The 21257-nt window shown below is 49.9% G+C and overlaps 1 long non-coding RNA gene across 3 annotated transcripts in view; it reads right to left on the reverse strand.

Moving 5' to 3' along the window:
- Positions 1-21257, reverse strand: part of LOC129385018 (uncharacterized) — a 209014-nt gene that overhangs the window by 36538 nt on the left and 151219 nt on the right. For all 3 annotated transcript variants that reach the window (XR_008612550.2, XR_008612552.2, XR_008612551.1), the window contains one exon: positions 176-223. This is a non-coding gene — a long non-coding RNA (uncharacterized lncRNA). The remainder of the gene's footprint in view (positions 1-175; positions 224-21257) is intronic.

The raw sequence follows: 21257 nt of genomic DNA on the forward strand, positions 1-21257 counted from the left end.
TGGTTCTGATTTCAGTGTTGTTTGTATTTCTTGGCTCAAACTCGCCTGTTAAAAGGTAAGACAGAAACTCGGACGCGAGATACACGGACACGGCGAAATATCCGAGAATCTCCGCTCACGCCATCAGTGTCATCGGCAGCGCGGTAACCGAAAGAATAGCGACCACAATACTCACAAGGGAAGTTGACGCAGCCGAAGTAGCCATAGCCTGGGCCCTCACGACCTGCGAAGAAAACACCATTGTCCTCACCGAATTCAGGTATAGGTGCGCAGAAATTAATAGAAAGGCGGAATATACGAACAAGCTCGACGCATCATAAAGGGCACGAAGTAACTGCGAGAGAAACATATCGCCTGGACTCCGGGGCACGAAAGCCTGGAAGGGAACACGGCGGCAGACGCCGCAACCCGGTGCCATACTCGCCGTATACCTCGCTTCCAAACGTGCCAAGGAGAGACAACGTCCCCAAGAAGTACACCGACATCCTACAACACTCCAGACTAGACCGAAGAATGTAGCCCCCGCCACACCCCAAGCTAAGCAAGGAGGACGCAGTAACAATCAGAAGACTAAAAACTCCTACGTGTGTCTACGGGATCTTATACTGCACATACTAGTGCCCACCCAGTTTTCGTACTTCTCCAATTTTTGACACGTCCCCGACGCCTTCTACTACGTGGTGTGGAAGTGTGGAGGATCACAAAAAACCAAGTCAAAGTACGTAACCACCGAAGAGCAGTGGGAGGTACAGCTGTCGAGATCGGATTCCGAGCACCAGCTAGTACTGATGAACCGAGCCCGGGAGATGGCCAGGGCCCATGGTTTCCGAGGATGGGGAAACTGCCCACCAAAAGCGAAGAATAGCGAAGAATTTTATTATTGAGCGCTTGCTCAATAATAAAAGTTTGCTCTCTCTCTCTCTCCTTCTCTCCCTATTAACTGACAGTTCCGACAGTTTGCTCCTTCATCGTCACTATAGAACGTGACAACATATCATAGTGGTGTTTATGTGAATATACGACAGTAGCGCGTCACATTCATTAGCTCATCATGATAACTCTACGCGACAGCGTTTACACGTGATGCATCCGCCCTCGTCTGAAACAAGCTGGAGCCTGTTACGGCAGATTTGCGGTTCACCGGCGTGTAAGAGGACAGTACACGCCACCAGCCGTCCCTCTTCCCCAATGCGACATGCTAGCATACACATGCGCCCCGTGAGGCGACTTAACCCGTCTCGAACTGTACCCTCTCCTGTCGTATCGGTGGGATTCGCATTCCTAGTACCATTATTGCTCCTTAAATGTGATGCGATGTGCCACTTGTCGCATTAAAGCAAACGCCGCTAGTGATATACCACCAGACGCCGTATATAACCGATCAGCTGCTTTCGAGAGGTACCCCTTTCTGTGTGCATTATTGCCTAAGCTTTTCGCAGTAGCCTCTTTGCTTCAACTAAAAAGCAAAAGTATCCTCGACAGTTGTCGACGGAGAATACAGTCACAGATATTGAAGTTCAAGTTTATTCAAGCATTACTACATACGTATTTTGTTATAAAATGCACATAACACATAAGGAAGCCGTAAGGTATATATTTCCTTCCAGGGGGGAGGGAGGGGAGGAAAAGGCGCTCCTGTTAGAACGTGAATTAAAGGAATAACGTATAGTTAGCAACAGAAATTTAAAACAGCGGAATAAATACATGTGAACGTACTGCAAGTATACCTACAGGCCACAACACATAGTTCAGGACTACGCTGGAATTAGCAAAATAATTTCTATCACGGATGAGCCATTGAAAAGAACATTAAGAACAGCAACAGTTTCTCAAATATGCTAGGCATATACAATCAATAGTATACACAAACAATGCAAGAAGCAATGAAAATTTTCTTGACAAATAATTATTCAGTGCAAACACAACGAAACAGAAATGCATATTTATACAATCGCTTCATGGTATATGGCTCTAGCCATTAAAATAATAAGTTCCGCACAATGATTTCCTTAAAACCAGGTAACAATATACCGGGTGTTTCAGCGAACACTTTCAAAGTTTTTTAAAGGCTGCCTATGGCAGATAGCACAATTATATAGTTCATGAGCTGGTTTACTCGAAGAGGCGGGCATTACTTGCACAAACATTGAAATGTATAATCGACTAATTAACAATATTCACTAATTAAGTTTTTAACTGATTTCCTTATGGCCCATATTGAAATTTGGAAATTCTAGCCGTGGAGTTCGCAAGGCAGATCCACTTGGAACGAATTCTCAGGATGGCACCAGTTTCGAGATATTAATTCCGGCAACTTTGAGGAGAAATGCATTGGAGTTCCAGTCACTTTCTTTAAGGGCCCCTCACCAGGTCTGGCCTTTATGAGCTGAGAAGCGCAGAGCATACATTGCGCTATAACGATCGTTTCTGCAAAGTATTACATCGCTACGCGCCATGGAAAGATCTGGAATTTCAAACCGAACGGCGCTTTCCCTTCTCCTATAGCGGCCGCCGCACTCCAAGCCGGGGGATGACGTACACGTGCTAGTGCGCCTACGTATAACGTATACGTATACGCCTACGTATAACGTATACGTATACGCCTACGTATAACGTATACGTATACGCCTACGTATAACGTGTTCGAGCGTTGAAGTCGCTCATGGTGACACATGACTTCGAGAATTATTCAAGCCAACATGTGTTACTTGTGTAATATGTTGCTAGAATAGACGAATTAAAGCTTAGAGAAATAATAAACCTAACAATTCGAATGTATGCATGTTTTTGTTTTACTTCGCACCGTAGTCCGAGAGATGTACTTCCGTTTCGTCTGCTTGTTCCCACGTCGTGCGGTCGCGCGTGCAGAAACCGAAACTACGTCATTTTCTACCGTGTTTCAGCACGGGATCATGCTCTGTGATCCGCTTGTGTCTGCCTCAGTATTCGTGTAGCACCGACTTATACCGCTAGTCAGATGTCCTCGTGCACAGCGCGCAAAATTGTGTGCTGCGCGAAACGAGACAATCGCAATAGCTCGCACGCGACGCCGTCAGCGGAAGTGCGCCGCACCGCAAGAAAAGCAAGGAGAAAGAAAAATGAAGGCGGGGCCCATGACGTATGCGTCACGCGATCCTCGAGGTCCGGTATGGGAGAACACGGGGAAGGAATTTCGCTTGCGGAGGCTAGACGGGGCAAGTGGAGAGAGCGTCTATGTTTGCGGTGAAGCTCGCCTGGGTTCGCGACACTGAAATATCTATATCTCGGCTATTAATGAGCCGATATGAAAACATTTTGGGGCAGAACGCTCCCTAGAGGACACGTAACGACTTCCAGCGTATAACCAAATTTTCTATGGGGCCTACTGAGGCGTCCTTTAACAAAACCTCGTTTTATGCACTCAAGCACAGAAGCTCTCGGTCTGCATCACGTTTCGCTGCGTAGCGAAGACGCCCCTGTTCCGCGCGCCACCTTTCGGGGGAGGGTACATCCGGGACCAGCACGCTGTTTTGATACCAGATCCAAGCGCTTTTTCAGGCTATGAACATTGTAATGTTCACACTCCTACAGAACAGCACGTGACCTCCACAGCCGAGCACCTGCATTTTTGCTGCATAGGAAAGCAAGCACAGCGTGTGCCATGCGCGCAAACCGTGAAATGCTGCCGCAGCAGCGCCGGCCGGGATGCGCGGAGGCGAGAGCCATCGTGTGGTCTTGCAAGAAACTCAGCGACACGCGCGGCAAGACCACAACAGCAGCAGCAGCAACCGGAAAGTTTGGGAGGCAAAGAAAGCTCCACTTTACAAATGAGTTTGACCTCCACATCCCACCATCTATTCGTACCCATTCGTAACAAACATTTCAACAGCACAGTTCTGGCCTTGCATTAGGATCTGTTAACTTAGAGGATGTGATGTAAGCATGAAGGTTTTGATTGCTTTATCTCTGTATTGTGGTTACCCAAAATGTGAAGTAGATACAAAGACTAAATCCAAAGGCTAACCAGAGCAAGTACTGAGGCTGATAATGATAGCGTATGTTGGAAGTGCCCATACATTTCGGTCCATCGTACAAGTAGCAGCAGACGTCTGATTGTCGACGCGACGGCCTCAATAGTTCGCCTCTGTGAGGTCTACTGCGTTCAGCACGTGGGAGGCCTCAACTTCCAAGTCACCGCCAAGAGCATGGCTTCCATGACTCTAATCGTCGATGCTGGCTGCCTCGTGATCGGTGGCGAGCGTTGTCCTGTCGTTCCCGTCGGCCTGCAGGTAAACAACGTAACCTGCCTCTTTTTGCCGTCCTTCGTTCCGAACGAAGTCCTCGTCCAAGCACTATCACCATACGGCAAGGTTCTGTCTGTTAACGCTGGTCTTATGAGCGGACGACGTGGCGTGCTCACGGGCACACGCTTCGTGTACATGGAAATGAGTACCACAACCCCGATCCCCAATTATCTGCGAGTCTCTGGTCATCGTGTGACGTTTGACTACCGCGGCTTGCAACGCGTGTGTCGTCGGTGCGGCTCCAGCGACCACTACCGTGCACAGTGCACCGCAGCGTTCTGTGGCCGTTGTGGTGTCCATGGCCACGAAAGCGACGGATGTGACCGTCCTTCTCGGCGTTGCCGGGTAGTCACCCTACGGTCGCGTGCCTTGTGCGGCGTTCATACTCAGACGCTGCTGCTGGAGCCTTTCCCCCCTTACCGCCGGCGTCAACTGCGGTTACGACTGCGCGTGACGCCGTAACCAAAGAAATTGCACTGACACCGCATGAACCAGCGTCAACAAATGAAAAAGAAGAGGCATGCAGCTCGGGAAGTCACAATGCGCCATGTTCGCTGGCCTTCCAAGCAGCGAAGGACACGCATGCTGTGGCCGGAAGCGCCTCCACTTCGACTGCTACCATCACTCCTCCTGATCGCAGCAAAGTTTTAAACGCAGGTAAAACACCTGACCCTGCGATCACTACAGTCGATACACCCACGAAATCTGCAGTGGCTTCATCCGCCTCAATTGCACCTCCTACAACGGCGCAACCATTACATCTGAATGAGCCCCCAGCTGCCGAAGTTGTCGGCGACGATGAAATCGATCCCGCCGCCCTACCGCTACCGACATCATCCTCATCAGAAAACAGCTTCAGCCTCGGAGTTGATAGCAGCGTTGGACTCTCGCCAAGCCTGGATGAACTCGACATAGAAATGGCGGCCCCACGAGACGTGAAGCGCGCTCATGCGTCAGCCTCTGGCTCGGACGGCGGCCCGGATCGCCGTGCCGAGTACAGCGGCCCAAAAAACCCCGGCCTTCTTCGAGAGGGTCGAAGAAGTGACGCGTGCACTGCTTAACCCCTCGACTTGTTCCCGGGGCGCCGACTAGAACAACACGACCAGGTCAGTTTGGTGATACATTTAATTAAATATGGCTGACACCCTGAAGATTATTTCATTATATTGTAACGATGTTAGTAAAACAAGGATATTTATTAAAGGCGAACTTGTGCCCACAAGTAAAAGTCACTGCGGTCGTGCAGGAATCCGCGGCAGTCGCGTTCCCAAAACAGCGCTCGAACCGCCTTCCTCTTCTTCTCGCGTGACACCTCGTGCGCGTGCCGCATGCGAGCCGGGTCCAACTGGCTGCCCGTGCCACGAAGATCGCTTCCTGTTGTTGCTGAACAACACCACTGTACGGCGTGCACAGTGCCCAATGCAAAGGGCGCGCAACTTGAATGTCACCAAGTTTGTCGATTCTGCGTCGACTACCGTAAACTGAACAGCGTAACCAAGCGAGATGTGTACCCCCTTCCGCGTATCGACGATACCTTAGATCGGCTCCGATGTGCAAAGTTTTTCTCCTCCCTGGATCTCAAGAGTGGATATTGGCAAATAGAGGTGGATGAATGGGACCGTGAAAAGACAGCATTCGTGACCCCTGATGGCCTCTACGAATTTAAAGCACTTCCATTCGGCCTCTGTTCCACACCCGCAACGTTCCAGCGAATGATGGACTCTGTGCTTGCAGGATTGAAATGGCAGTCATGCTTAGTGTATTTGGATGATGTGGTCGTATTTTCCACCACATTTGACCAACATCTAGAGCGCCTGCGACTAGTATTAGAAGCTATTCGCGCAGCAGACTTGACAATTAAGCCGGAAAAATGTCAATTCGGCTTCGATGAACTTCGGTTTCTCGGACACGTCATCAGTGCTGAAGGCGTCCGACCAGATCCCGAAAAGACAGCAGCTGTTGCGAGGTTCCCGACACCCACAGACAAAAAGTCAGTGCGACGTTTCTTGGGTTTATGCGCATACTACAGAAGATTTGTGGAAAACTTTTCAAACATTGCTGAGCCCCTTACAATACTGACAAGAGATGATCAACCTTTCATGTGGAAAAGCGAACAACAAGACGCCTTTGACGAGTTAAGGAAACGCCTGCAAGCTTCTCCAATCCTTGCCCATTTTGATGAGACAGCCGACACTGAAGTTCATACCGATGCGAGTAACGTCGGCCTCGGTGCCATACTAGTGCAGTGGCATAACGGCCAAGAGAAAGTAATTGCTTATGCCAGCCGTAAGCTCTCGAAAGCAGAGGCAAACTACTCCGCAACCGAGAAAGAGTGCCTTGCAGTCATTTGGGCAATATGTAAATTTCGGCCCTACCTCTATGGTAGACCATTCAGAGCAGTCAGCGATCACCATTCGCTTTGCTGGCTGGCGAATCTCAAGGATCCATCCGGACGACTAGCAAGATGGAGCCTTAGGCTTCAAGAGTATGACATTACTGTCGTATACCGATCCGGGAGGAAACACAGCGATGCCGACTGCTTGTCACGCGCACCCGTCGAGACAACTGTGTCAGAAGAAGAGGATTTCCCGTTCCTTGGTATTGTTGACGCGTCACAAATTGCTCAACAACAACGAGATGACCCGGAGTTGCTTCCACTTATACAGCGCCTGGAGGGACTGGACGTTCAACTGCCGCGTATTTTCTCTAGGGGGCTATCCTCGTTCTGTCTGCGAGCAAGTGTCCTTTACAAGAGAAACTTCGAGAACAGCGAGACAAAGTTTTTACTTGTCGTACCCACATCTATGCGAGAAGAAGTTTTGCATGCATGTCACGATGAGCCGACGTCTGGACACATGGGCGTGAGCCGTACAGTCGCTAGGATTCGTCTGAAATACTACTGGCCCAAGTTATTAGCCTCAGTGCAGCACTACGTCAAGACTTGTCGCGAGTGTCAAAGGCGCAAGACTCCATCCGTAAAACCGGCCGGCCTCCTCCAGCCAATAAAGCCACCAAAAGCCCCATTCCAACAAGTCGGTATGGACCTCCTTGGACCCTTCCCAACATCATCTTTAGGCAAAAAGTGGATAGTTGTGGCCACGGACTATCTGACCCGTTACGCAGAAACTGATTCCCTGTACAATGCAACGGCTGTCGAAGTTGCAAAATTCTTTGTCCACAAAATCGTGCTCAGGCATGGCGCTCCCGCAGTTGTTAGTACCGATCGTGGAACGGCCTTTACTGCGGACCTAATGAAATGCTTGTTGCAAATGACACATACTGATCATAGGAAAACTACGGCGTACCACCCTCAGACAAACGGTTTAACTGAACGCCTTAACAGAACACTGACCGACATGCTTTCGATGTATGTCGACGTTGAACATAGGCTGTGGGACGAAATTTTGCCATACATCACCTTCGCATATAATACGGCCGTTCAGGAAACAACACGAGTCACCCCGTTTGAACTTGTATTCGGCCGAGCAGTAACCACAACTTTGGATGTTATGTTGCCGTTAGATGAAGAAAACCATAACTCATCTGACCTAGATGATTTCTTGCAACGAGCCGAGGAGGCACGACAGATGGCAAGGTACCGAATACGCCGCCAACAACGCATCGACTCCAGCCGGTACAACCAGCGCCGTAGTGAAGCTCATTACCAGCCCGGTGACAAGGTGTGGGTATGGACCCCAGTGCGACGCCGTGGACTATCTGAAAAGCTTCTGTGCCGATACTTCGGCCCTTACGAAATACTTCGTCGTATAAGCGACGTCACTTACGAAGTGAAATCCGCTGGACACGAGAGCCCAAGACGGCGCAACTCCACGGAAGTTGTGCATGTTGTCCGCATGAAACCCTACCAGGAGAGGTCATGAACAACAAAAACAACAACAAAAAAAAGTGAGAGCCCACAGGAACCCCTACTTCCTCTCACGCATCGGGCCGATGCGGCAAGGAGGGGGATAATGCCACGACAAACTTGGTGACATTCAAGTTTGTCGTGGCAATATGCACAAGGGTTCCGAAGTCCTGTAAAACAAGCCGAAATTATCAGCGTGGCCTGCGCAAGAAATTGTGACGTACTGTGTTTACAAGAAACAAATTTTTTCACCATTGGACATGTCCTTACTTTCAAACGCACTTTTAACCTAGACTGTTTCTTCTCCTTCGCGACATCACGATCTAGCGGAGTTGGTATTATTATTTTCAACAGAGCTCTCTTGCGAGATCATCATGTCTTTTATGATGGGACTGGACGAATATCGGCATTTGATTGTGTACTATCTTCATTTAGGTTACGGATTTTGTGCATATATGGACCCGCGCAGGCCATTAAGTCCAATGATTTTTTTCGGGACCTGGACGTGTATTTCCTTGACAGTCGTCACGTGGTGCTTGTTAGGGATTTTAACTGCGTCTTAGACACGCGAGCAGATGTGCAAGGCCCGGGCTGAGGTCGCCCTGATTGGAACGCACGGGAGTTGCGTCGCCTCTTCCAGTATTTTTCGTTGCTGGATACATATCGACTTTTTCATGGTTCTTTATTTGCCTGGACCTGGCGACGCGGTGCGTCGTCAAGCAGGTTAGACCGTGCCTATGTGCCAAGCAGTTTGGCTCAGCATGTCACCCGGTCTGATGTGATAACGTTACCCTCATCCCCTGTTTATATTTCCGATCACAAACCAGTTATACTTGAAATTCGCTTCCCTGCTTCCTCATCAGTAAAACCTTGGCGTCTAGACATCCGCGTTCTACATGACGCGCGCTCGCGGTCTTGTTTGTCAAGAGTCTTGGGCGCCTCTGTTTCTAAATCTGACCGAGAGTCATGGGATGCGCTCAAGGTACAGCGGCGTCTGCACTGTTCAGTTGAAGGACGCGCACTCAGACGACGTATGTAAGAAGAACTGGCAGATACTGCCACGAAGCTCCGCATCGCACTTCGGGTCAATCAACTGACTCCGTTGATGCGGTCATGGCAGCGTGAGCTACGGAGGCGTTTCCAACGCCTCATCGCGGCGTCGTCTTTGTCAGCTGCTGCTTGGCGATGCAGACGTAATAGGGTGTACACCCCGAAGTTCTGCGCTTTTCAAGAAACTCGCTTTTTAGACAGCCGAATGCATTCGGTTCTGCGGCCCCAAGAGCACTTCCTGTTACACCGCCTCCCACGCGTGGTTATTCGCTCTTTGTAACGCATTTTGAAAACATGGCGCGTACGACCATGCAAATAGATTCTGGCTCTCGAGGATTTCATACATTGCTTAGTGGGCTGCCTCAGGTTCCACCTGAGGTAGCTGACCGTCTTTGTGCATGACCATCAGCCGAGGAAGTAAAGGCAGCATTATCTTCCATGAAGCGTGGCTCGGCCCCAGGGCCGGACGGGTTACCCGTTGAGTTTTATCTAACGTTCTGGGAAGATATTGGTGTCACTTTCGTATCTGTTATCAGCCAATGCTTTGAGAACTTTGATTTCCCGTTTAGTTTTCGGGACGGTCGTATTGTGCTAATACCTAAGCACGATCCGTCATCAGTTCGTCCAGAGGAATGGAGGCCAATCACGCTTCTCAACGTCGACTGCAAAACCTTCACAGCTGTTCTCACCCGGCGCTTGAGAAGCCTGATGCCTTCCCTAATAGGATGCCATCAGACATGCTCAGTCCCTGGCAGAGAGATACACAGTCTTTCGTTCGTTACGCGTGACATAATGACATACACACTGACCAGGTCGGCACGTCGTCTCTTAGTTTCACTAGATCAAGAAAAGGCATTCGATCGCCTTGAACATAACTAAATTTTTAATGTACTGACCTCGTTCGGCATTTCGTCAAATTTTGTTGAACTTATTAGGAATACCTATTCAAATATCCGAAGTACATTATTCCTTGATGGTCGAGAAAGTGCACCGTTTCCCGTTACTCGTGGCGTTCGTCAAGGGTGCCCTCTATCCCCAGTACTCTTTGTGCTCAGCCTTGAACCATTTCTGCGCTCAATAGTGAGAGACCCTTACGTATGCGGTCTCCCACTGCCTGGTAGCGGTGTTGTGAAGGTGACAGCCTTTGCCGCTGACATCACATTATATCTCAGGAATGAAGATAGCTTAACCCGTAGCCTTCGAATTTTCACTGAGTACGGAAATATTTCAGGTGCTGCGCTAAATTTTTCAAAATGTCGTTATTTGTTCATTGGTTCACCACAGACACGCCTAAGTCCCCTTTTCCGTCTTAAAAAGAGCAATTCTCTTCGCATTTTAGGCCTTGACTACACCTCTAATGGCATATCAGACTCTGTGTGGCTCTCAATTCTTGAAGACATATAAGGCGAAATATTGAAGATGTTCAAGGGTATGATTTACCCCTATCAGAAAGAAGGTACTTAGCGCAGTCTGTATTTTGCGGCCGAGTGTGGTTCGTTTGTCACGTCGTACAGCCACCATTACGGGTTACTAGGTCCTTGCAGTCCCTTCTTGGTGCCTTCTTCTGGTCGGGCCATACAGAATTGGTCTGTCGCGCGGCGCTTGGGCAACCACGCTCTCGCGGTGGGTTCGCCTTCCCATCCGTGTCTGTCTGCTGCCGGCTGCTTGCTCTGCGATTTCTGCTCCGTCTGTTACAGCATGATCAATGTCCAACGCGTGAACTCGCTTGCTATTTCCTTGGCACAAAAATTCGCTACATGTTACCGGGCGTACACTTAAATCGCGGACCACAAGTGTTAAACGCACCTACATTTTACTGTACGGCCGTGGCATTTTATCGCCACATACAACAAGTATGTCCTGATGTAGACGTCCTCCAAAACCGTGTAGTAGATACTATATCAGCCTTACTGCTTCCTCTAGTTCCCCCAGCGCGCCTCGCACGTTCCAATAATGTGTCGTGGGATGCGATAACGGCGTCATTTCTGCCTGGCCACCTACGCGACTTCATGTGGCGTCTAGGGTGGCAAGTGCTTCCAACTCGGGACAGGCTTGAGCGGTGGGGCGTTGTCCCATCTTCGCTGTGTCCCAATTGCCCCTTTCAAGAATCCAATAAACATGTACTGCTGCAATGCGTCGTTGCCAGGATATTTTGGAGGGCCGTGCATACTGGTTTTCGTGGTCTTGGAGTTAACAGCTTTATTACATCTGGTCGCTGCTCACGTGGCCGCTTCGCGCGACTTTTAATTGCTGCGGGGGCCTTCTGTCTATGGCGTAACCGGTTCGAGGCAGTTGCCACGGGACGTCGTCACCGCGCTCTGTTTCCACTTAGGGGGAGGCTCTACTCTGAGCTACTGTCGTTTCTGTCGGAGGAGTTGTTCTTCCTTGGAGAAGGAGAGTTCCTTCGACAGTGGTCATGTCGTTTCCTGTCGGTGGCTGATGGACGCGTATGGCTGAATTTTCGTCCAGCCTGGTTCTTGTAGCCAGACCATCAGAAGTATTCATTTAATGCACATAGACTTCAGGTGCTCGTGATTTCTGTGTATGTGTCCTCTCGTATACATGATCATTTTTGTATATACACATCTCGCGCACATCACTTCAAAATTGTGTAAATTGTTCTATCACATCATCATTGTACATAACCATTGTGTACACTGTATATATTGAAAATCATTTTGTACATGTGGCGTTTAGTTTATGTGTAACTGTGCCTTTCCGTGAGTATATGTGTTTATATGTTGGTGCTTGAGGACTCGGACATTACTCACGTTGAAAACGTGCTGTGTTTCGTTTCTTACATGTTATCGTCCGGGTGGAATTGTGACGTGATTATTACTCAGTGTTCGTATCGTCTCTTGTCGAAATAAACTTTTTTTAAACACAGAACGGTGTCTGTGGACCGCGCGGTATGAATATGTACGCGTTCACTGTCGATAGACCGAAATGTACCTTGTGCGTTTTGATCGATTGGCCGTATAGCCTCCGTACAACGACAATAGGGAAAGAAATTCAGGAAGAGCGGGTATTTACATAGTTAGTGCCCAGCGGCCTAATTGAATGCAGCGCGCCAAGCTGCTGGCATTCAAACATGAACCACACTTACGGTTTCGGTGTTGGGCGCGCGCGTCTTGAACGCTAGCTGGTACGCGTTACGCCGGCTGCGCTGATCGACGCGGTATTTGTTTCTGCTTCTAATGGTCAAACGCGCATGGTCTTGGTGAGGAATTGCTTTGTTTTATATAGTAAAATAAATATGACTGCGAGCGATACTTACAAGCCTCCGTCGAATACGTCCTCTGTGCAACGTGCAATTTCATAATGTATACGTAAAACCCCTCGTGAAATGGGGAAATTTTTATTTTGCTTCATAATAAAGGCTCGTTCCACCCACCGTGGTTGCTCAGTGGCTATGGTGTTGGGCTGCTGAGCACGAGGTCGTGGGATTGAATCCCGGCCGCAGCGGCCGCATCTCAATGGGGGCGAAATGCGAAAACACCCGTGTACTTAGATTTAGGAGCACGTTAAAGAAACCCAGGTGGTCGAAATTTCCAGAGTCCTTCACTACGGCGTGCCTCATAATCAGAAAGTGGTTTGGCACGTTAAACGCCATAATTTTTTGAGGCTCTCGTTCCGGGCGTTTGGTGCGTTCATCCAATGTGGCGGCACCAGGTAAGCAGCAGTAGCGCCCGTACGAAGCTCTGACGGACGGCATCAGCTGTAAAAATAAATTACAAACATGTGTCAATTTGGTATTTAAACAAACTGCGTGTAGAGGCGAATCTTGTGAAAGTGGCGGTGGTGGGGGTGAAACTATTTCCGAAAAGGGCCCGGAAGGACACCTGACTGTTCGTCAAGGTGTAGAGGGCACCTCCCATGTCGGGACGGGGAGCTCTAGGTTCTCCGCCGTTTTGCGGGCCTTCTGGATAGCCCAGAGTTGTTCTTGAAGCTCGCTGCTCCTAAGAGCATCGTCCCACTTGTTCTTGTCCTCCAGATAGGAGGCCTGCGTCGCGTATCCCCACAACATGTGTCCCAAGTTCACATGTACACCGCACTGTGCACAAGTGAACGATCCGTTGTAGGCCGGGTCTATTGGGCTCATACGCCAAGGATTGGAATACTAGTTCGTCTGTAGCAAGCAGAGAGTGACTGACTGCGCCATATTAAGTTACTTGTTTGGAAGCAAGAATTACCTACGTCCTAAACGTAAGTGCTTGGTGAGCTCATTATAAGTCTGAAGTTGACCTTTAAACGCCTTAGGAGGAGACGAGGGGGTCTGCAGGGAAGCGCGGCTGGCAAGTCCTCGCGCGGCTGAATGAGCGGGTTCGTTAAGGTTCCGCTGTCCTCCCACGAAATCGCCCATACGGGCTGGGTAGCAAACTATAGAGTGGAGACTGATGGATCTACCTTCGAGTAACTCCCCTAGCAAAGGCCCGTGTGGCTGCCCTAGAATCACTATAGATTACCGAGCGATGTGGACCTAGCAGAGCGAGTGCAATGACCATTTGTTCGGCCACCTCCGGATTCTTGGTGTAAACTGAGAGTGCTTGCAGGCTCGTTCGTGGGCGTCTATTACGGCTACCGCAAAAGCTTCGCGAGTGACCACCTGGGCGGCGTCTACGAACACAGAATCCGTAGCAGCCTCGGCAAGAAGAGCCCTCGCGCGGGCGAGCGTTCTCCCTTGGTTAAAGACGGGGTGGACGTTCCTGAATAAAGGACGAACCACAATCGCGTCCCTGATTTCTTTGCTAAAATGTCTGACGTTATCTTTCTCGCGTCTAGCGAAAATTCCCAGAGTGACCAGGATGTCCCTGCCCGCTCTGGTGCCTGACAACCGGACGACCTGCGCTGTGCTCTGAGCCCCAGCGATTTCAGCAAGAGTACTGTGTACACCTAGTTTTGAAAAGAGCTCAGTGGATGCGGTGAACGGCAGCCCCACAGCTACCTTGAAGATTCGAGGGATGGTGGTATCGAGGCGTTTCTCTTCTATTTTCTTGCAGTCAAGCATAGCCGCAACATAAGTAATATGACAAAGGACGAAAGCGTGAATGAGCCTAATGGCCCATTAATCGCTCATACCTCTATATCTATTGACGATGCGTCGAAACATTCGTAGAGCATTCTCCACTTTACCAATTATCTTTCGTATCATCAAGCTATTGGATCCGTTATTTTGAATAGTTAGTCCTAGAACTCTGATCGACCCTACTTCAGGGATGCTGTTACCATCCATGTCAAAGAGCACGACATGACGCCTGCTATGGTGCTCCCCGTCCTTAGGTTTTTGTCCTAGCCTGGAAGGACGGTAAAAGAGCAGTTCCGATTTCCTCGACGAGCATTTGAGGCCCGCTGGAGAGAGGCAGAGTTCCGTGACCCTAATAGCCTCCTGCATTCGAGCCTCCAAATCTCCGTCGCTGCCCCCAGCGCTCCATAGAGTAACATCATCGGCATAAATGGTGTGTTCAACCCCATCAAGGTCCAACAATGTTTTGGCCATCTTGACTCTGACGAGATTGAACAGGAAGGGAGACAATATCGAGCCCTGTGGAATGCCCCTGTCACCTAGCTCATAAAGTTATGATTTCACGCCGCCAATGTGCAAGGAAGTGGTTATGTCGCTCAGAAAAGATTGAATATAGCGGAAGAAGCGTTCACCAAGATTAAGATCCGAAATGACCTGAAGAACTGCCCTGTGGCGTACAGTGTCTAAAGCCTTCTCCACATCTCCAATCTTTAGCGAGAGGGAGGTGCTGACTAGCTAAGTCATCCAACAGCTTGTCATCCGCCATTTCTTTTCTCGCCTTGTGAATAATTTTGTATAGTAGCGAAAGTGGTGAACGGGCGACATTACAAACAAAGGAAATTCGCCTTCACAGACATGGCGTAGAAAATACAAGACTCATCCCAAACAATACCCTATATAAGAAAGTTCACCGAGGATTACGATACTCCCTAATGCGATACTCTGAGCGCAGCTCCATACGTGTTGTCATTTCACGATGACAACACGCTGGCGAGGCCAATCTGTCTCGTGCAGCACATTGCAAACGGAGGGAAGCGTTGCAAAAGAAGTAACACTCAAGCACAACGATAGTGGCGAGAGTGGCGAGTCAGCGATGGTCGAAAACCTGATCTGCGGGACGAGCGCGACGGCTTTTATACACGACTCGTCGAAGTTTCCAGCGTAATCGTGTGGCTTCCAAAAAATTCTAATCAATTCGCGTCGCGCAGGTACACTTAGATTACAAATACTATGGCGCCATTTCGTAGCCCCGTGCGGCACTGTGCTTTCCTCCTCGCCCTATCACCATACTCTCTTCCTCCATTTTCTTTCTCGCGCTCAGCGTTCACTATCACTTTTCTCTGCGCTTGTTCACTCGGTTACGTCGAGGGACGACGCCGAGGCACGCCGAGGCTCACTGCAGAATGGGCGGCCGAAGATCTGATCTCTAATATGACGAAAACAGCCAATTTCCCAGCATTGCCCCATTCCAGGGCCTTATTTCTTCCATTTTAAGAGCACGAAAACATGGGCGACTGCACGTTTTCGACACAACTTGGCCTCGTCCGACGCGATGGTACACAGAGGTGGCCTCAACACAGGCTCCCCGCCAGACCATGCTACACGCTCGCAGAATGCCTTCTACGTGCACTCAGAACAAATACGCGAGTGCAAATCCCGTTTTCAGTCGTTCAGAAGATGGAATATTCGAGTTACCAATTCCTGGTTTTTGAGCTCCCCGCAGAGTTATCGTTTCCGCTTTCCGCCGGCGCGAACAATGCACTCCCGTTGTCAACCTTGGCAATCGCCCGTCGTGTTCCGAGAAATGTGAATACCAAAAGAAGGCCTATGTTGTTGGGGGGGGGGGGGGAGGGGGATCATAAAAAGGCGTCCCAATCTTGTCCCCATAATATTCAGTACACGAAAAACTAACTGCGCCACTACGGCGGAGCTGCTTTTCGCTAACTGCGTCACAACGTCGGGCGTTGCCACTATGCTTCAAAAGGACCCCGAACTGTAAAGAAATTAGTTACAATAATGTTTGTGGGGATGTGCGACTCTCACGCGTCCCCTCATATGTTGTTTTCCCGCATAGCTCCTGTCTCCTGTAATCCGGCTTCGCCGCGTGGCTTTACGGCACAGGCCAGTACGATTGCAGGGTCGTACGAGAGATGGCGCGAGTGTTGCCCGGCTAATAAACCTGCTAACGCCACCTAACGGCGGGGTTACTTGGGCGCGACGGCGAGCAGCAAGCTCTTTGGCTCGGTTTCGGCGAGCGGCGCGGATGTTCCGCGCGTGAGCCGATCCGTGGTTCTGCGAGACAGTTTCACGAGGCTTACCCCGTAATGGACGAACACGATCGTTCAAACGCGCCACCGTTCGCGTGACCGTACGCGCGAACGACCAGGTGTTGGTGTCCAGCATGGGGCGCACATATTCGCTCGCTATCCGGTCGTGCTGCACGAACAGCTGCAGAAGCAAACACACGTCTCACATGACGCGTTTCGGTTCGTGGTGGCTGTGGCAATGCGGTTCGTCGCTACGTTGCTTGAATGCTAATCGCATTAACGTCGATGATCATTGTGAGATGAGTCCTGGCAGAATTTTGCAAAAGCAATTTTACGCGCATTCGAAGCACGCTCGCGCCGTGGACGCCGCCGCCACCACCTCCGCGCGCGGTTCTTGTATTGACGGCTCATGCGCGGAACGGGTGTGGAGGGTTAGGAGTATGGAGGTTTAAAAAGAACTTGCTAGAGTGAAAGTTCCCGTAGCTTCTTACCAGGAGAAGTGAAGCCAACGCTTGCCCCTGCTTCACTTCTGAAATAGAGCCTTGCCGAGTGATGTTCAGTTACAGATTAAGTGATTTGGTTCTGTTATTGTAACGCTAGGCTAATTAGAATATAAAAGCGGGTTGTTCCCAACTAAAATAGTGACCTCGTTATCTCCAATAAAATTTGCCAGAATGCCCAGATTCGCTAACTAAAACCAGTATTATAGAGATACACATAGGTTAGTATCTGTGTGGTAAAATAATCCACGATTAACTCGTGGTAAGCGTAAGAAAAGCGCTTCTTCGCCATAACCTGAATAAGCTAATATTTTATCGCACCCCTCCTAAGATGGAGCTTAGGCGGGGCATCTGTGTTGCGGTGCGGCTTTACCTTCGCGAGATTATTTCCACTTCTATTGCACATTCCAATAGAAGTCGGCGGTAACTCTGTTAGACAGGATACCAGTAAGCTGTCGCAGGAGACGAAAGATCTGATCAAGAAACGCCAAGGTATGAAAGCCTCTAACCCTACAGCCAGAATAGAACTGGCAGAACTTTCGAAGTTAATCAACAAGCGTAAGACAGCTGACATAAGGAAGTATAATATGGATAGAATTGAACAAGCTCTCAGGAACGGAGGAAGCCTAAAAGCAGAGAAGAAGAAACTAGGAATTGGCAAGAATCAGATGTATGCGTTAAGAGACAAAGCCGGCAATATCATTACTAATATGGATGAGATAGTTCAGGTGGCTGAGGAGTTCTATAGAGATTTATACAGTACGAGTGGAACCCACGATGATAATAGCAGAGAGAATAGTCTAGAGGAATTCGAAATCCCACAAGTAACGCCGGAAGAAGTAAGGAAAGCCTTGGGAGCTATGCAAAGGGGGAAGGCAGCTGGGGAGGATCAGGTAACAGCAGATTTGTTGAAGGACGGTGGGCAGACTGTTCTAGAAAAACTGGCCGCCCTGTATACACAATGCCTCATGACCTCGAGCGTACCGGAATCTTGGAAGAACGCTAACATAATCCTAATCCATAAGAAAGGGGACGCCAAAGACTTGATAAATTATAGACCGATCAGCTTACTGTCCGTTGCCTACAAAGTATTTACTAAGGTAATTGCAAATAGAATCAGGAACACCTTAGACTTCCGCCAACCAAAGGACCAGGCAGGATTCCGTAAAGGCTACTCAACAATAGATCATATTCACACTATCAATCAGGTGATAGAGAAATGTGCGGAATATAACCAACCACTATATGTAGCTTTCATTGATTATGAGAAAGCGTTTGATTCACTCGAAACCTCGGCAGTCATGGAGGCATTGCGGAATCAGGGTGTAGACGAGCCGTACGTAAAAATACTGAAAGATATCTATAGCGGCTCCACAGCCACTGTAGTCCTCCATAAAGAAAGCAACAAAATCCCTATAAAGAAAGGCGTCAGGCAGGGAGATACGATCTCTCCAATGCTATTCACAGCATGTTTACAGGAGGTATTCAGAGACCTGGATTGGGAAGAATTGGGGATAAGAGTAAATGGAGAATACCTTAGTAACTTGCGCTTCGCTGATGATATTGCCTTGCTTAGTAACTCAGGGGACCAACTGCAATGCATGCTCACTGACCTGGAGAGGCAGAGCAGAAGGGTGGGACTAAAAATTAATCTGCAGAAAACTAAAGTAATGTTTAACAGTCTCGGAAGGGAACAGCAGTTTACGATAGGTAGCGAGGCACTGGAAGTGGTAAGGGAATACATCTACTTAGGACAGGTAGTGACTGCTGATCCGGATCATGAGAGTGAAATAATCAGAAGAATAAGAATGGGCTGGGGTGCGTTTGGCAGGCATTCTGAGATCATGAACAGCAGGTTGCCATTATCCCTCAAGAGAAAAGTTTATAACAGCTGTGTCTTACCAGTACTCACGTACGGGGCAGAAACCTGGAGGCTTACGAAAAGGGTTCTACTTAAATTGAGGACGACGCAACGGGCTATGGAAAGAAGAATGATATGTGTAACATTAAGGGATAAGAAAAGAGCAGATTGGGTGAGGGAACAAACGCGCGTTAATGACATCTTAGTTGAAATCAAGAAAAAGAAATGGGCATGGGCAGGACATGTAATGAGGAGGGAAGATAACCGATGGTCATTAAGGGTTACGGACTGGATTCCGAGGGAAGGGAAGCGTAGCAGGGGGCGACAGAAAGTTAGGTGGGCAGATGAGATTAGGAAGTTTGGAGGGTCAACATGGCCACAATTAGCACATGACCGGGGCAATTGGAGAAGTATGGGAGAGGCCTTTGCCCTGCAGTGGGCGTAACCAGGCTGATGATGATGATGATGATTATTATTATTTCCACACCAGCAATTTTTTTACGCGCAGGCGTAACTGGCCAGCTCTTCGAAGCGACGGTGTCTGTCTGAGGCCTGTTACGTTCCGCCTACAACGCGCGGTATAGCTGGCGCGGATGCAACGGACGCCGGGGCTTCATTCAAAGCGGCGGACATTTTGGCCCGTTCAGCGCCGTCGATACGCCTCCCCGCCAAGCGCGTCCAGGCATATTTCAATGCCACGTGTCTTCAAGTGTGCGTGTGTGTGTGTGTGTGCATGGTGGTGCCCACGCTTGTCAAAGCGCGGCAGCCGGGGAGAGGAGCTCCCCAAGTGTGAAACGAGGAGGTCTGACCGGCGCCGGCTCGGCGGATGCGTCACTACACTCGTCTCAACATGTCTCTCAGCCTGTCCGTGCCCCGCATCACGTGCGCCTCCGACGTGACGTTCCTTCTTGCCCTCGACTCCGAGACTATAAAAGCAGCTGCCCCCGGACGCCAAGAGCGAGGCTCCGATTTCTTCCGTTGAGTTACGTGCTCTCCCGTCTCTCCACTTCGGTCGACCTGACCGCCCGCTCTTTTGCGATGCTAGAATAAACAAGTTGTTCTGTTACCAGTCGACCCATGCTTTGCCGGGACCTTCGGATGCTTCCAGTTGTGCCCCAGGCCGCCAGGCCAACGCTACCCTTGGGGCTTGCGACCCAGTTGCAACAACTCGTGCCAGCGGTCCGATTGCAACAACGGGCGTCAGCGGTGCGATTCCAACAGGCCACGAATCAAGTGAACGAATAATGCGCCTGGAGGTGAAGAGAATAGCGCGTCGGAAAAGTACGAAGGAGCGGAATGTGTAGGTAAAGTTGAGTGAAGTGGGGATGGAGAAACGAGGTGAAGCGTCGTGGAGGAAGAAGGTAGGTGGAAGCGCGCAAGGTTGACCTCCTCTGGAAGTTGCTATAAGTTTTCCTTGCGATGCATACGTACTCGGTTCGTCTCGTGGCAATATCGTCCTCGCGAGGCTGTACGCGGTGTGTGCGAGTGAACGCGTGCGACGGTGAGCCAACGATGGTGGCTCATTCTGTCGTGCCCAAGGGGAGGAAGCGCGACGTATTCCGTTGCGCGCATGACACCATGACACCGGGGGTGGAAGGGAGGGAGGCATTGTACTTCCGCCGCGTGTGGTCGCGCGTGCTTTATCTTGAAAGCGATCTGTTTGGGTGGCACAGTCTAAATGGGCCGACGCCTCGTAGCTTTGCGTGCGTTCTGTTTTCATGTCTCAGTTTGGGTTGAAGCGATAGATAGCACAAGCTCACTTCGCTCGCTGCTGCTGCCACGATTCCTCACGCCAGCGTTTTACAGTGAGTGTCCGCGGTCATCGAGTGTGTAGTGTTCATTCTTGTCTGAGCGCGCTGGAACCATGCTAGGTAATTTGATAGTAAGCGAATGTTTACAATGGGGCGTTCTACTCCGGCGACTGCTGCGTATGGCGCTGCCGCGCGAGCCCTGTCTTGAATACATGAGATTCCGTCTAAAGATAAGATATCGTCACCGCGCGCCGTATTCGGTATGTGCGAATGAAAAAGTGCGAGGGTGAGTCGGCAATCGCGGCTCAATCTCACACATACAACGGCGGAAAGCGGGGAGGAAACACGCCGCGTTCCATCGCGCGCAAGACTTCGAGGGGGAGGGGGTGGCGTTCTACTCCGGGCGGCCCGGGCGGCTGCTCGCGCCCTGCCGGGAAATTGTATCTTAAAGCTATCTGCGACGAGGACAGAGTTCGCGCTGCGCTGTGTTTTCGCGGCGTACATCGCGTTGATACGAGGGGCTGCATGAAGGTCAATTGGCTCGCTGCTGCTGCCGCGTTTCTTCACTGCAACGTCTTGACAGCGAGTTTCCGCGGTCATCGAGGGAGATCATGTTAGCTTGTGCGCGCGTGACACTATGCTTGTTAATTTAGTTAG

Source organism: Dermacentor andersoni, chromosome 5 (genome assembly GCF_023375885.2).
Source record: "Dermacentor andersoni chromosome 5, qqDerAnde1_hic_scaffold, whole genome shotgun sequence".
NCBI lineage: Eukaryota > Metazoa > Arthropoda > Arachnida > Ixodida > Ixodidae > Dermacentor > Dermacentor andersoni.